At 41.2% G+C, this 17,407-nt stretch overlaps 1 long non-coding RNA gene across 2 annotated transcripts in view; it reads right to left on the bottom strand.

The window, feature by feature from the left end:
• The window catches only part of LOC148898837 (uncharacterized), a 41,549-nt gene that overhangs the window by 4,565 nt on the left and 19,577 nt on the right, over positions 1-17,407 (bottom strand). Inside the window, exon 3 of one of the 2 annotated variants that reach the window (XR_016114645.1) lies at positions 1,521-1,770. This is a non-coding gene — a long non-coding RNA (uncharacterized LOC148898837). The remainder of the gene's footprint in view (positions 1-1,520; positions 1,771-17,407) is intronic. The other variant, XR_016114644.1, reaches the window with a different exon arrangement.

The raw sequence follows: 17,407 nt of genomic DNA, 5'->3' as shown, positions 1-17,407 counted from the left end.
GTCATTTTATCATTGATTGAAATGTAACAAAAGAAAATTTCAGATTAATCTGATCGACTAATCATCTTGTTGAACCAAGTTTTGAAATGTAACAATTCACATACAGTGATACCTCGGTTTACGAACGCTTTAGCTCACGATCTGTTCGCCTTACGAACGTTAAATACGTGAGAATATAATCTTGGCATACAAACTAGTTTTCGGGAAAACACACGGAGCGCCACAGTGGCTGGCGGACTAGTTTTGGGCGGAAGAACACCAAACCACACGGCTGAATTGCGCCACAGTGGCTGGCGGACTGGGAAGTTAATTTTGGAGGAAGTTGCTCCAAGCAAATGGCAACGATTTAGTGGAACGGTCACTTCATAGTCACAGGCTAAGTTTTTCTGTGGGTGAGCAGTGGCAGCCACACGCGCCAGCGTTCACTCAACCCGGAATAATTGATATAGATAGAAAGGTAGCTAGCTCGCTAATAGAGAGCTTGAAGAGTTTGATGTTTCTGTTTATTTGTAAGTAGGTTCGTTGTCAGATCGTGTCTGTGTCCGAGATGATTCTGATTCTCTCTGTCCCGCGACGGCTACTTTTATACCATTTTCAAGCGTGGGACATGCGTCAGGCTGAGACGCGAATCAAAGAGATCAAGGGCTTGGAAGACATCAAAGCTGCGGTGCTCGATAGCTAATAGATAGTGATCGAGAATAGACAGAATAGAAGTTTTCATATTTAAAAGTTTCAAGGTTAGTTAGCCGCCAAACACAAAGCCCACAATGGAAGAACTGAGAAACCTGGGGTCAATCTGAGGTGAACAGACACTGCCTGTTCATCTGTCATATTCATGTAGGAGATGACTTGGGAAACTCCTTCACATGAAGAGGCGCTTATAGATGAAATGTATTATTATTATTATTATTATTATAAGCAAGACGCATTCCAGATCGGCAGTCATTGAGGGATTATTGTTGTATTGGCACATTGGCTGCGAGGTGCAAAAAGCCCCACCCATTTTTGCACGCCGACCACAGAAATACCAAAAAGAAGGCGGCGCCGTTGCTTCCTGCCCATATTGTGGGTAAACAATAAACAAGGAAAAAGACTGACAGATTGCCAGCGACTCGGTATTCGGTTGCCATTTTGGGAACATACCCCCAACCCCCAATCGGTCTCATCCCTCACGTCGTCAATGTTCTACTACGCCCCACACAACACCCACCCACACAGTCTCACAAACCCCAGATGGGCGGTTTGCCCTCCCCTGCCCGCGTTGCCCTCCAAGAAACCACGAGAGGGTGTGGTTCCGCCTGAAACAGGGAAGCCATTTATTTTGGGCGCATCTCTGCTGACTGACTCATGTGTTGACTGGAAAGTTGGCTGCTTGTTCTATGGGGCAGAGGCTCCACCAGCCGAGGCCTAGCGAGTCCCTGACACCCCCCCCTTGCCTCAGCCCACAATGTGTGTCCAAACGCACCGATTGGCGCCAACTTCGCCCCGTCCTCCCAGCCACTCGAAGCAGGCTCCATCACCTTTCTTAATTTCGTCCCTCTATCAGTCTCGCCGCCAAGGGAAGCGAAGGGTTGCACTTTGTTTTCGGTGTGACCTTCAGCTGCGGTTTAGTGAGAATAATCAGGCCTGATTACTTGTCATGAAGCAGGCAGGTGGTTGGCTCATGTTTTGCATACGCAGCTTGTTTGGTTTGAGGCCGCTGGATTGGTTTCGTGATCGGTATCCGTCACTTGCTCTGACGAGGGCAGAGCGGAAGCAAAGAACAACAACCTACAATACAAAAAGAAAGATCATCAAATGACAGTCATGTATTTGGAATATAGTCATCTGAAATTACACTTGAGATTAGTGGTTCGATCGAACCTTAAGGATACATTGAATCATCTCAGTGGTTCGGCGAAGCATCTGCCACAGGGATTAAGACACACCCGATCCAATGAGTCAATTACAGTGAGACCTCAATTTACAAACACCTTATTTTACAAACCTTTCGTCTTAAGAACCTCTAATTTTTGAAAATTAAACCTTATAATAAGCACTATTTTCATAATACACACCCACCACGGCTGGCGGAGTGATCTTGGGCGGAAACACACGACCGAACAGCGCTCCAGCCGGTGCTGCTTTGCACACCCTCTCTAATTGAATGTACGCGTCGATCGCCTACTTGGAGCTTTTTGCTGATAATTTTACTATGATGGGACCAAAAAAAAAAACACCACAGGCTTGTGTTCAGCCCAGGAAGACACAAAATAAAATCACCGTCGCTGAGAAGAAGGAGATAATTGAAAAACACAAACGAGGTGTGCGTTTGTGTTATTTAGTGGCCGAGCACGGCTATGCTAAATCAACCATTGCTCCCATTCTCCGGAACACAGAAGTCATCAAAGGTGCGTCTGTTGCAAAAGGTGCTTCCGTGCTCTCAAAGCGACGGTCTCGGGCAATCGAAGAAGTTGAAAAAAACATTATTTTACAGCACAGTTTATTTCTTTAATTACAGTCCTCATGTAAAGTGCCTCTCTTTGTGACTTTATGATACAATGCAGTGTATTTCTTTCACTACAATACAATAGCACATTTATTATACATATAAACTTTATTTGTCCTGCCAAGTTAAGCAAATCAAAACTTAAGAAGCAATTCTTAAATCATATATTTGTTTTTTTGTTATTGCTTCACAAACGAAGGGTTGCGTATATGTGCTTATGAACTGTTTGGGTTCGGTACATCTAACAAGATTAAGAACTACTGCTTCCAATGCTCAAGGATATTTCCCACGAGAAAAAAAAAAACTACCGAGACATAGTCCTTTGCATACATTGATCAACTAATATGATGCATCGGAAGCTAAATATACCAGCTTGTCAGGCTTTAAAATTAAACATTCAGTCAATCAATTTATGTGTGAAAGAATCGTTCTGTAATCCAATAAAGTAGCCATTAAATGTCAGCAATACAGCACGTTGGAGAGCGCTTACCCTCTTTGCTTCAGTTGTCACCGGTTATAATATGTGGCTTTTATTGTTCTCTGAAGAGAATTAAGTGACTTATACAAGATAAATAAACCTTTATTTTATGTTTGTAATAATTGGGAAGTGGTGTATGAATCATGGCAATCAATTGGACGAACATGTGCGTTTTACATGCGCATGAAAATCATCCTGGAAGTGGAAATACGGTCCGATCAAAAAGAAAAGAGAACGACATCCAATTGAATTTTCACAGCTGGAGCCTTCCAGATGGCATGAGTAGGCAATAAAAGAAGATGAGGGACTATAAAGGTGGTGGTGATGGGGCGGGGGCAGGTGGGGGGGTTAGAAAATGCCCAACTGTAACAGCGGTTTTATGCATCTGCACGGCGATGAACAAGTCTCGTTGTATATGGTCTGGATAAAAATTCCCAATTTCCTCTACTTTACTTTGGCTTTGCATGTGCGACATCAATAAATTAATTCTCACAGATTTGCTTGGAGAACCCAAAATATTTTTTTTTGCCACACAAAATATACCAAAATAAAAAATATATATACTGTATATGAATATTATACATGTACACAAGAAAAAAATGGCAGACATGGTACTCAAAATAAAATCAAAACATACATTCTGACAGATTTGCTTGGAAAACCCGGAATTTAAAAATCAAAACTTTTATGGCACAAAATATACCAATATTTTTTTAGATGTACACAAGGAAAAAATGGCAGACGCGGTATTCAAAATAAAATCAAAACAATGAATGCATTCTGATAATGTTGAAAGCAAACACAAAGCTGTAGCATCCATTGACGAGAAGAGACTGCCTTACATCTCCTGTCTCACGTAAATCCACTTCAATCCCAAGCCGGGACATGATCTACGCATGGGCATCTGTCACGAATCAAGAGATAATATACTGTATGAAACTCTTCATGAAGCGAAAATTGCTCTAAACTTTTTTTTTTAATAATACAGTGATCCCTCGGTTTACGGATGTTATACAGTAAAGTCTCGTTATATCGATATCGGATATATCGATAGTCCCGGTTATATCGATACTATTTCTATGCACGCACGGAGAAAATTACATGCAAACAGGGTCGGATATATCGAGAGTCCCGGTTATATCGATATTTTTTCGGACTCCCTTGAATATCGATATAACGAGACTTTACTGTATTTATGAAAATTTTACCTTGGCATACGAACTTTACCTTGGCATACAAACTTTTTTCGTACACGGAGCTGTCTCAATGAGCGATGTGTCGTTCGCGAACGAGCCCGTTCTTCTAACAACAAAATGGCAGCTGACTGTTTTTGTCCTCCATTCCCTGCCCCCAGTCTTTGGTTAAAGCCATGTGATTGGTCAAGAACGCAGCAGTGAGGGGGTGTGGTTTAAACATTAAAGAGACAGGCAGACGACAGTGAGAGAGTTTCAACTTTGATAGTTCAAAGCCAGAGTGTAGACTGCAAGGTTAAAATACCCCATCAATCAGGCTCCACAAACAACCCGCACAAGCCATCTGGACACTTGATGCAAAAAGCTATCAACCCAGCTAAACAGAACACAATTGATGATGAACTAGATACAATTATCACAGAAAAAGCACCTACAAGAGATCATTCCTCAAGATCGTGAAAGAAGAAGGTCACGTTCCTCATCAAACAGGCCACTCCACTCCATCAACGACCATCACAAAGGTAAATAAAATAACTTTATTATACAGTACAGTTTATTTCTTTAATTATAATATCATAGCACAATTATTATACATAAAATAAGGTATATTTTGTGTAGTTTTAAGGCTTAGAAAATTAGAAAGTAGAAAACTATGTTTTATGGGGACTTGGGAACGGATTATTCTCATTTCAATGGTTTCCTATGGGAAATTAATTTTTGGGATACACACTCTTTGCCTTACACACTGTCTGGGAACCAATTAAGTTTGTAAGCCAAGGTATCACTGTATGTTCAAATAGAAATCATATTGGTATCATTGTGGATGCCATGTTCGGGCGCAATGCTTCAACGGACACTGAAACTGATGCCTGAGAATATTCAGAGGCATTCACATTGGTCGCATTCAACAAAGCCAAACATGCAAAGCCAACTCCACTCCCTCCATCTTATATTTCTTTACCTACAGCATTTATTATGCAGTGGTCAAAGCTGCGAGGTGGGTGCTCTTCCATCTCTCCACAGTTTTCTCCCCAGGGGCCCCATATTGCTTCAGAGACGTCTGTGGGTTTTTGTGCAATGGCGTAGTGCTCTGACATTCCCTCCACACCCACACTGGCAGCCCATGTGCCAATTAGTGGCCTTTCTCCGCAGGGGTGGGTGCAGAGGAGGTGGAGAACACAGAAGCCCGCAAGACAGAGGCAAAAGCGGCGAGGGCGAATTTGTGTGCATAGAGGCGCTTTGGTCCACGTGTGTCTATGTGTGTGTGTACAACAAGGTCTCAGACCTCAGACATTCCTTTCGCTATGACCTAGGGTACAATTAAGGAGACGTCCCTCCCCTGCCTCCCCTTCTCGGTGGACCACATCAACGGAAGTCCTGGCCTAGCTGGAGGCTCTAATGACGGGAGGGAGGCCAGGTCGCGACCCTGGTGAGCCTCCTCAGCCACCACACCCTTCCTGTTTAGCTCCCGAGGCGGGCTGGGTCAAGAACTAAAAAGCAGAAGGAAGCGAGACGTGGTAGAAAAGGTGTTTGGACATTGAGGGGATCCCGGGGGGAAAATAAAATAATGTGACAGAACCAAACAGCTCGTACGCTCATAAGTCGCTCTTTTAACAAAAACAAAATGGCTGAATCGTGCTTGGAAGCATTTTAACTCCCGTATCTTCCGCTGTATAAGGCGCACCAGTGTATATGCTAGCTATCTATTAGATATCTATTGGCGAGAACTGGCTAGCTATTAGCTACCTATTGTTTGGCTATATGTTAGCTATCTATCCAGCTTGCTGTTAGCTAGCTAGCTGGCTGCTGCCTATTGGTTATCTATTAGCTAGCTAGCTGGCTATCTATTAGCTATCGAATAGCTAGCTAGCTAGTTTTCCATCTATTTGAGTTATTCCGGGTTGAGTGAACGCTGGCGCGTGTGACTGCCGCTGCTCACCCACAGGAAAAACTGATCTAGTGACTGTAAAGTGACCTTGAGAGTTTTGAAAGGCGCATACAAATGAAATGTATTATTATTATAAAGCACACCCACAATGAATGGTGCCTTTTCAATTTTTTCCATATAGAAGGCGAACTAGAGTATAAGGCACACCCCCAACAAATTCAAACTTTTTCCATATTTCAGGCACACCACAGTATGTGGTGCACCCCCAACAAATGGTGTGTTTTCAAAAGTTTTCCATATATAAAGCGCAGAAGGACTATAAGGAACACCTTCAATGAATGACATGTTCAAAAAAGCTTTTCATATGGCGCACCCCCAAAGAATAGTGTGTTTTCATACTTTTTTCCATATTTAAGTGGCAACCCAGCAATGAATGGTGTATTTTCAAAGTTTTTCCATATACAAGGCACACCAGAGTATAAGACTCAAACTTTTTCGATAAATAAAGCGCACCTTCAATGAATGACATGTTTTAAAAAGTATTTCCATGTATAAGGCGCACCAGAGTATAAGACGCACCCCAAGTGAATTGTGTGTTTTCAAACTTTTTTGAAATATAAAGTGCACTGGACTATAAGGCACACCTACAATGAATGACATGTTTTAAATAGTTGTCCACATATAAGGCGCACCCCCAATGAATGGTGTGTTTTGAAACGTTTTCGATATATAAAGCACACCGGGGTATAAGGTGCACATTCAAGGAATGACATGTTTAAAAAGGTTTCCCATATATAAGGCGCACCGGTGTATAAAGCGCACCCCCAACGAATGGTGTGTTTTCAAACTTTTTCCATATTTAAGGGGCACCCCAGCAATGAATGGTGTATTTTCAAAGTGTTTCCATATACAAGGCACACCAGAGTATAAGACGCACCCCCAATGAATGGTGTTTTCAAACTTTTTTGAAATATAAAGTTTTCCACATATAAGGCACACTCCCAATGAATGGTGTTTTTTCAAACGTTTTCCATATACAGAGTATAAGGCGCACCCCCCCCCAATGAATGGTATGTTTTCAAACTTTTTCCATATATAAAGCACACCGGAGTGTAAGGCACACTTTCAATGAATCAAATGTTTAAAAAAGCTTTCCATATATAAGGCGCACCGTGAGTATAAGGCGCACCCCCCAATTCATGTTGTGTTTTTGAACCTTTTCGATATATAAAGCACACCGGAGTATAAGGTGCACCTTCAAGGAATGACATGTTTAAAAAAGTTTCCCATATAAAAGGTGCACCGGAGTATAAGGCGCACCCCCAATGAATGGTGTGTTTTCAAACTTTTTTCCGTATTTAAGGGGCACCCCAGCAATGAATGGTGTATTTTCAAAGTTTTTCCATATACAAGGCACACCGGACTATAAGGCACACCTACAATGAATCGTTTTTGATGGAGTTGCATAATTCAATACGCTTAAAACCATATAAGTACCCGTTGCGATAATCCCGTTAAAAACGCGGTGGCACATCTTTTACGTTGTCAAAGTCAATTACAAAATAAATAAATACAATAAAAAAGAGATTACAGGGTACACCTTCACAATTCCATCGTTGACATAGTGTATATTTTTATATTTATAAAAGCAACATATCAAATGACAACTTAGAGCGCCGGGCGCCGCTACACAGGAAAAACTCTTTGACTCGTTGGTTAGAATAACATCATTTGCGGGGATCCCACCGGGTGTGACTGTACAGCTTTCAGACTGTTGTGGTTTTGTTTTGACATCCAGAAATTTATGGGGAACACTTTTTTTATTCTTGTCAAACATTGAGTTGGCATTCGGTAGTCAAAAAAAAAAAACTTTTTGGGGGAGGTGATTTCCATATTGAAATAGGAGTTATCGACATCAACACACTTAAAGGACAACCGACACCATTTTTTTGTTTCCTAACGGACATCATTTATAGCATCTAAAATACCCAAAACACGCAGGCTGATATTTTTAGTCAAATGCAAAACACCAATAAAAATGACTTAAATTGTGCTAAAAGGGCAAAAAAATTGAGCTGTGAATTGGGCATTTTTAGAAAGTCCCGCCCCCAGTTTGTGACGTCACACAAAGACGTCTTGCTTTGCTTTCAAATCAAAACAATGGCTTCAGATTCGGAGAAGATGTTTTCTTGTTACTCATCCAGTTGTGAATATGATGCAAATAGTTCTGAAGTGGAAAGCATAAATGTTTGCAATTGATTAAAAAAGTTCTTTCGGGTCATTTTGAGGTGTCAGGAATGATGTGTAGCGTCCCAGAAAATGCAGGAGATGGCGCCAAAGCTCCGTTGGAAATGGGCTGATTTGTCTGCTGGGAATTTGTGTCAGCGAATATCAATTAATTGTCTTGGTGCAACACACAACAATTCACCATCGCGTTATTTTTGTGTTTTCCTTCTAATTTCGGCATCAACACGGATCAACACGAAGTTTTCAGACCAAACAAAGTACCGCAAAATGCAGTGTGTGTCGCTTTCTCGGTCAGGGGAGTTCCAAACGTGACGTGCCGTCAGGCATCCTCATCAACTCAAAAACAAGACTTCCTGAATATTCAGCGCGAATCTTAAAACGGAAAATATAGCTATATGCGGTGGAATCTTTGTAAAATACGCTTAATAGAAGTCATTTTACAAATTATGGACACAATTTCTCCAGAGGCGTCGGTTGTCCTTTAACTCTCATATTACAGTAAAGTCTCGTTATAGCGATATCGGTTATATCGATAGTACTGCTTATTACGATACTATTTCTATGAACGCAAGGAGAAAATTTACATGCCGCAGGATCGGATATACCGATAGTCCGGTTATATCGATATTTTTTCCGACTCCCGAGAATATCGGTATAACAAGACTTGACTGTATATTGAAAAAAAAACCCACTGTTGATTATGATGTGGGTCATTTTTACCCATATGTAAAAAGCCACACAAAACAGTCAGATAAATATGTTCTGTGTTTCTCAGATGCTCGAAACACAGTTGAAAAGAAACACATTATATTTTCTATACCATTGGGATATTTTAGAATCGTTTTGAAGAAAGGAAAAAGAAAGGATATACAGTGCTTTAGTCAACACAAAAAGGGAAACGGGTCAAATTGACCCGTAAAACATAATATGAGGGTTAACAAAGACAACTTGTTTGCCCCCTAAAAATACCTTTATCAAATTCTATTTATTTATTTATAGCTTTATGCTGGGAATATCCGATGGGCAATTAATTTGATGGGGGGGAAGCGGAGTTCCATAGTTTCAAAATAAAAGTTAGATGACTTGAAATGTTGCATCCACTTCACGTCTGTTTTTTTTTTTAAGATAGTTGCATTCTCACCACACTTGGCAAGGATGAGAGATCTATTTTTCAGGACAATGTCAGCAATGTTATTGTGATGGCAGACAAAGCGCATTCCTGTGGTGTTTGCATCATTCATATTTGACACTTGCGCAAAGGTTGCGGAGAGACAATTGTAGCCTGTTTCACCATGACAATGCATTCGCTCAAGATGCCCCCTAGCACCCAACAACAGTTCCTGATAGGCAAAAAAAAACAAACACAAATCACACTCGCACTGGATCAGGCTGACCCCCCCCCCCCCCCCCACTTTCTTTCCCTGGATTAACTCATTTAATGCCATTCCTGAATTTATTCGGGAATTGAAAAGATGACGTAACGCGCCATTCCTGAATTTGTTCGGGTTTTGTTTTTTCATGCTTGGGTGCCAATAAAGCGCTGGCCATGGTTTCTTATATTTGGTGCGCCTTATAGTGGCGCCGTGAGAGTGGCTGCCTTTCCAGCAGCTCCTGTTGTTTGTTTTTCTACTTCTTTCTTTCCTTTCCTATTCCTTCCATAACTTTGCTGCTGTGTTAGGGGACCAGGGAACGTATTATTCTCATGATAATGGTTTCCTATGGGAAATTAATGTGTGGAATACACACTTTTCGCCTTACACACACTTTCTAGGAACCAATTAAGTTCGTAAGCCAATGTATCACTGTATTCACTATCTATTAACTCTCGCTAGCTGGCTAGCTATCAATTAGCTAGCTGGCTATCTCTTAGCTATTGATTAGCTAGGTGGCTAGCTTTCTATCTATTTGATTTACTTCCGGGTTGAGTGATTGCTGGCGCGTGTGGCTGCCGCCACTCACCCGCAGTCAAAAACTTTTCCCGTGACTTTAAAGTGACCTTGAGAGTTTTGAAAGGTGCTGATCAATGAAATGTATTATTATTATTATTATTATTATTATTATTACTACTACTACTTCCGGGTAGAGCGAACGCTGGCGCAAATGGCTGCCGCCGCTCACCCACACTAAAAAAGGTTCTTACATGTAAAGTGTCCTTGAGAGTTTTGAAAGGCGCTTAGAAATTAAAGGGATTATTATTATTATATATGGAAAAGGTTTGAAAATACACCATTCATTGGGGGTGCGCCTTATACACCAGAAAACACGATACTGGTGGCATTAACACATACCTGATATTCACAAATTTATTCAGGAATTGAAAATATGACATAGAGAGCCATCCAATCCAATTCCCGAATGTGTTTTTTTTTTCATGTTTGGGTGCCGATAAAGCCGATGTTTTTTTCTGTACCACAAGGGGTCAGCATTTCCCTCCTTTCCAAATTAGCGCTTTGTTCCAGCTTCAGCTGTTGTTAAAGCGCTATATAATCCAATATGTATTGCATTGTATTTTGGACAGCCACCCTCATTTCAAGCTCATATAACTCCAGACCCCTATAATTTAGGAAATAACTTTTTTTTTCCGATGAAAGAAGAAAGTCTAAGGTTTCTAACGCTGTTCTGAATCTTTATGTCGTCCTAAAACTCAATATTCTGTGGGACCTGCAATTTGAGTGACAATGACAAAAACCCTGGCACTGAAGTGCACGCATTTTTGCGCATGTCTAGCAGTGAATGAGTTAAAAAGCTCCCCAAGGGAAGAATTCTTGTAGACATGTATGACATCAAGATGGCAGTGACGACAGAACTGGGGAGGATCCAAGCAAAAAAAAACTTCCAGTATTGCATTAAGGGCACGGAAGACAAGGTGGAAGTTTCATATGGTGCTTGAGGCTGCAAAAGCGATGGCCCTCAGCCATATGACTGGAGAGGCAAGGATAATGATATGTCTGAGAGTTTGTCTTGTCTGTCACGCTCCCGGGTTTGCTCTTCTTCACTCTTGTGAGTGAAGAAGAGCAGAGGGGACAACGTGGGGGTAATAACGTTGCGTTGGATGTATTCATGGTAAAGAAGATGCACGAGGTGGGGGGTGAAAGGGGAGGGGTCGTCGGGCATGGATGTGTCATGTCAACGTGGGTGTGTAGGTTCCCTCACAAATTGCAGATGTTGGTGAGTGTCTGCTCTCAGCTTGGAAAGCGAGTAATTGTCACCTTACTCGAGGAAAGCGAAGGGGAAATATGGGGGATTGGATTTCCACAATGCAGTGACAAAGGAAAAGCTCAAGCTTAATAAAGGGGTAAAGGGTGGGGGGGGGGTGTAATATTCTTGGAAAAACACATATTTTGAAAGTGTTACTTTTAGAGAATCACAGTAGCGTATTTAAAGGACAACCGACGTTTCCGGACAAGTTTTGTCCATAATTTGTAAAATGGCTTCAAATGACTTCTACTGAGCATATTTTCCAAAGATTCCACCGCATATAGCTATAGTTTACGTTTTAAGACTTGCGCTGAATATTCAGGAAGTCTTGTTTTTGAGTTGGTGACGAGTCCGTACGTGACGTCACTGAAGGAACGTCCCTGACCGAAAAAAAAGACACATTGTAGCAGTCCTTCCATCACGTCAATGTATTTATCGACCAACCTCCATGGAAGGAATTTATCAGCCTGTGGAAACGGGCTGATTCATTCCCTACACGGCTTTGTCGCCATTTTCTGCCTCTCTTGGGTGCGACATTTCCCACCCCTGATGCCTCAAAATGACACGGAATAAACTCTTTAATCGATTGCAAACATGTATGCTTTCTTTTTCAGAACTATTTGAATCATATTCATAACTGGATGTGTAACAAGAAAGCTTATTCTCTGAATCTGAAGCCATTGTTTTGATTCACTAGCAATGCAAGACGTCTTGGCGTGACGTCATGAACTGGGGGCGGGAATTTCTGAAAATGCCCAATTCGCAGCTCAATTTTTTGCAGATTTTAGACACTTTAAGTCATTTTTATTGGTGTTTTGCATGTGAATAAAAATATACTGTGTGTTTTGGGTATTTTAGATGCTATAAAACGTTTTTCTGATGTCAGTTAGGAAACAAAAAAGTGACGTCGGTTGTCCTTTAACTGTGTATAAGGCGCACCCAAAAGCTTTTATTTTCTTTAAATGACGCCTTATATGCCGGTACGCCAGGTCTCAAAACTACTATCAGGTGCCACCGACTCTGTTTAACCCTATAGAAGTAGTGTGCAGTCCATACTGGGACATATAAAACATAACCCCAGCCTCTACTGTAGTTCCCATAATGTGGTGAGCATTTTATATGGAAAATTTTCTTATACATGTCATTCGTTGAAGGTGCGGCTTATAATCTGGTGCGCATGAAACACCGGAAAAAAGTTATAAAATACACCATTCATTGGGGGTGCGCCTTATACTCTGGTGCGCGTTATATATGGAAAACCTTTTAAACATGTCATTCATTGAAGGTGCGCCTTATAGTCCGGTGCACCTTATATATGGAAAACAATTGAAAATAGATCATTAATTGGAGGGCGCGCCTTATATATGGAAAACATTTTTAAAATTGTCATATATTGAAGGTGCTCATTATAGTCTGGTGCGCTTTATATATGGCAAACGTTTGAAAATCACTATTCGCAAGGGGTGCGTCTAATACTCCGGTGCACTTTATATATGGAAAAAGTTTGAAAACACACCATTCATTGGGGGTGCGCCTTATACTACAGTGCGCCTGATATATGGAAAACATTTTAAAACATGTCATTCGTTGAAGATGCGCCTTTTGTCAAGTGCGCTTTATACATGGCAAAAGTTTGAAAATCAGAATTCGTATGGGGTACGCCAGATATGGAAAACATTTTAAACCATGTCATTCGTTGAAGATGCGCCTTATAGTCTAGTGTACCTTACATGGAAACATTTTAAAACATGTCATTCGTTGAAGATGCGCCTTCTAGTCCAGTGCGCTTTATATATGGAAAAAGTTTGAAAATCACCATCCGTAGGGGGTGCGCCTTATACCCTTGTGCGCCTTATATGGAAAATATTTTAAAACATGTCATTCATTGAAGATGCGCCTATAGTCCAGTGTGCTTTATATATGGCGAAAGTTTGAAAATCACTATTCACCAGACTATAAACTGTTTTATAGTCTGGTGTGCCTTACATATGGAAAACATTTTCAAAATGTCATTCAATGAAGGTGCACCTTATAGTCTAGCACGCTTTATATGAGTAAAAAAGTTTGAAAATCACCATTTGTAGGGGGTGCGCCTTATACTCCGGTGCACTTTATATATGGAAAAAGTTTGAAAACACACCATTTGTTTGGGGTGCGCCTTATACTCTGGTGCACCTTGTATATAGAAAGAGTTTGAAAATACACTATTCATTGGGGTTGCGCCATATACTCTGGTGTGCCCTATATATGGAAAACGTTTCAAAATACACCATTCCTTGGGGGTGCGCCTTATACTCTGATGCACCTTGTTTATGGAAAGAGTTTGAAAATACACTATTCATTGGGGTTGCGCCATACACTCTCGTGTGCCCTATATATGGAAAACGTTTCAAAATACACCATTCCTTGGGGGTGCGCCTTATACTCTGGTGCACCTTGTTTATGGAAAGAGTTTGAAAATACACTATTCATTGGGGTTGCGCCATATACTCTGGTGCACCTTGTTTATGGAAAGAGTTTGAAAATACACTATTCATTGGGGTTGCGCCATATACTCTGGTGCGCCTTATATATGGAAAACGTTTCAAAATACACCATTCCTTAGGGGTGCGCTTTATAATCCAGTGCACGTTATACACCAGAAAATACGGTAATCAAACAATGAACTACAATGGATGTCTGGAAAATGCAGACCAGGTAAAAGCATACAAGGCAAATTCTTTGATTTTCCCCATTCAGAGATTTTTATGACTGTGTTCTCCTTCCTCATTAGCCTCTATTAATCCATTTACCCTTCAGTGCCCTGACACCAGTACCAGAACCTCAGCTTTTGCCATAACCAAAGTGACACGGACCCCGCAGGCGAGGTTGGGAGGCCGTGAGGTCATCGCAATGACGGCGCTCGCTATCGACTGGTGAGATGTAGGGCCCGTAGGCGGAGGGGTGCTAGGTGGCTCCAAGGAGGAGCCAAGCAAATGTGCCGGGGGAAGTGAGACATTCATTAAGAAAGCCAAGCTGACGTTGTCACCCTTTGCCCATTTCTCCGGAGCCAGCGTAGACACACGCCAACCTCGGCTGCTAGCGGGTTGCGGCCATGCGGCGCGTTGGTATGCATACGAATGCTAGCTAGCATGTTATTTGGCTGCGAAAGAATGCCACACAAATGCGGCGCGAAATGATGAGGGAGTGAGCAGCAGAAAATGGATATTTATCAGCCCTTGAAACCAATGAGCGAGGCCGTGATTCACCGACTCGTATATTAATCCTTCCTGTGCTGGAACACGGTTGTCACATTTGGCTAACAATATGCGACAGTGAACAACAGGGTCACGGCATTGCCTTTTGTTGCGGACAAAAGGAAATCTGTTTCATTTGGCTAACGCCCTTAGTCATTTAAAAGTAAATACGTTCATTAAGCGGGGTGTATGTTTGGATTGAAATGTTAACGATTTGAGTTTCGTTCAAGCTGTCCAAAACACAACGGTGTTAAAATAGAAGAAAAAAAACATCTCATTGGGAATGCCATTGGAAAAAAAAATCAGATTACCGTATTTTCTGGTGTATAAGTGAGTGAACGCTGGCGCATGTGGCTGCCTCTGCTCACCCGCAAAAAAAAAAAATATCCTGTGACTGCATTGCGCCGGAAGATGTCGTCCACAATGATATCAATATGATTTCTATTTGAACATACAGTGATACCGTGGCTTACGAACTTCATTGGTTCACAGAAAGTGTGTGTAAGGCGAAACGTGTATATTACAAACATTAATTTCCCATAGGAAACCATTAAAATGAGAATAATCCGTTTCCAGGTCCCCATAATTGTCTACTAAATAAGCCTAAAAATTGCACTAAATACAGTAAAGTCTCGTTATATCGATATTCAAGGGAGTCCGAAAAAATATCGATATAACCGGGACTATCGATATATCCGACCCTGTTTGCATGTAATTTTCTCCGTGCGTGCATAGAAATAGTATCGATATAACCGGGACTATCGATATATCAGATATCGATATAACGAGACTTTACTGTATACCTTATTTTATGTATAATAAATGTGCTATTGGATTGTAATTAAATAAATAAACTGTAAAGTATAATAAAGTTGTTTTATTTACCTTTGGGATGGTCATTGATGTACTTGCCTGTTAATGATATCCAAGTCAAGTTGCCGTGCTTTCTCGGCAATCATACCCCCACTCACACTGTCCCCTGCTAGCTGCTTTTTGTTAATCCAAATCAAAATTTTTCAAGCTTTTCTATTGCCTGAGACGGTTGCTTAGACAACACAGAAACACCCTTAGCCACACGTAGCAATGGTAGACTTAGCATACTGGTACTGGGACGCTAACTCACACAAACGCACACCTCGTTCTTGTTTCTTGGTGATGTCCTTCTTTTGCTCGAGCGTAATTTTGTTTCGTGTCCTCTTTGGCTGAACATGGGCCTGTGGTGGGGTCTTTTTTGGTCCCAAAACAGCAAAGGTATCCACTCAATAGCAAACCACGTATGCCACGTATGCACTCAGAGAAAGGGGGTGTGGAAAAGTAGTCCGGCAGCTACAGTGGCGCTGTTCGGCCGTGTGGTTTGGTGTTCTTCCGCCGAAAACTAGTACACCAGCCATTGTGGCGCTCCATGTGTTTCCCGAAAAATAGTTTGTATGCCAAGAATATATTCTCGCAAATTTAACATCCGTAAGGTAAAAAGTTTGTTAGCTAAGGTGTTCGTAAGCCGAGGTATCACTGTATTATATTTGGACTTTTTTTTTCATTCATTTAAGGTGCGCCTTGTAGTCTGGTGTGCCTTATATATTGAAAAAGTTGGAAATTAGACCATTCATGTGTCTTATCAGAATCAGAATCAGAATCAGAATCATAATCATACTCCGGTGTGCCTTATACACTGGAAAATACGGTACTTTAACTATTGGTTTTGTGCCTAGGTTGAAATATGTCTAAAACAAATTTGAAAAATGTATCAAGGTGTGTGCAGCGAGCTGAATTCTGTAACCATGAAGAAATTGATCAACATTTTGGAAGCCCCAAACGATCTCAATGGAATCATCACGTAGCTGTGACAACAAGCCACATGTAAGAGGCTCTTGCAGAGCCCACTTGAATGTTTAATGGCTTAAATAAACACATTATGTACTTCAATGCACTAATTTAAATCTCGGTCCAAGGTCACATTTGACAATGATTTAAATGGACTCATCTGTAGACCTTGGGAGATGCGGATCAGTCAGCCAAAATATGCAGAGCGGGAGAGGGGGCTTTTCAGGGGCAACAATGAATGATATTGTGGAGTGGGTAAACAGAGAAAGTTGTAGAAGTTTTCAAAATTATGAATATGTCAGTGTTTTTTTTTCAGGTTGGTATTTAACCCATTCACTGCCATTCCCGAATTTATTCGGGAATTGAAAAGCATGACGTGGAGTGCCATTCCCGATTTTTGTTTTTTTTGGGCGGGGGTCTTTGCAGATAAAGCGCTGGTCGGAACTCTGGCAATGTTTTTCCCTCCCACAAGGGGGCAGCATTTGCCTTTTGTAAAGCTGCCCCCATTTCAAGCTCATATAACTCCAGACCCATATAATTTAGGAATTTACTTTTTTTCTGATGAAAGAAAAGAGTTGAAGGTTTCTGCATTGAATGTTTATGTAGTCCTAAAACTCACTATTCTCTGGGTTCTGTAATTTGATTGAAAATGACAAAAACCCTGGCACTTGAGTGGACAAATCTTTGCACATCTTCTGGCAGTGGATGAGTTAATGATGTGCAATATATTTAATCCATTAATCATTTGTCCAACCTGTTACCTATCTATTTGCTGCGTATTAGCTATCTGTTCGCTAACTATTAGCTATCTATTACCTATCTAGCTAGCTTTCCATGTATTTGAGCTACTTGCGGGTT

The sequence above is a fragment of the Hippocampus bargibanti genome, linkage group LG04 (genome assembly GCF_051943395.1).
Source record: "Hippocampus bargibanti isolate YZ-2025 linkage group LG04, ASM5194339v1, whole genome shotgun sequence".
Taxonomy (NCBI): Eukaryota; Metazoa; Chordata; class Actinopteri; order Syngnathiformes; family Syngnathidae; genus Hippocampus; species Hippocampus bargibanti.
This window is presented reverse-complemented; position numbering and strand designations above follow the sequence as displayed.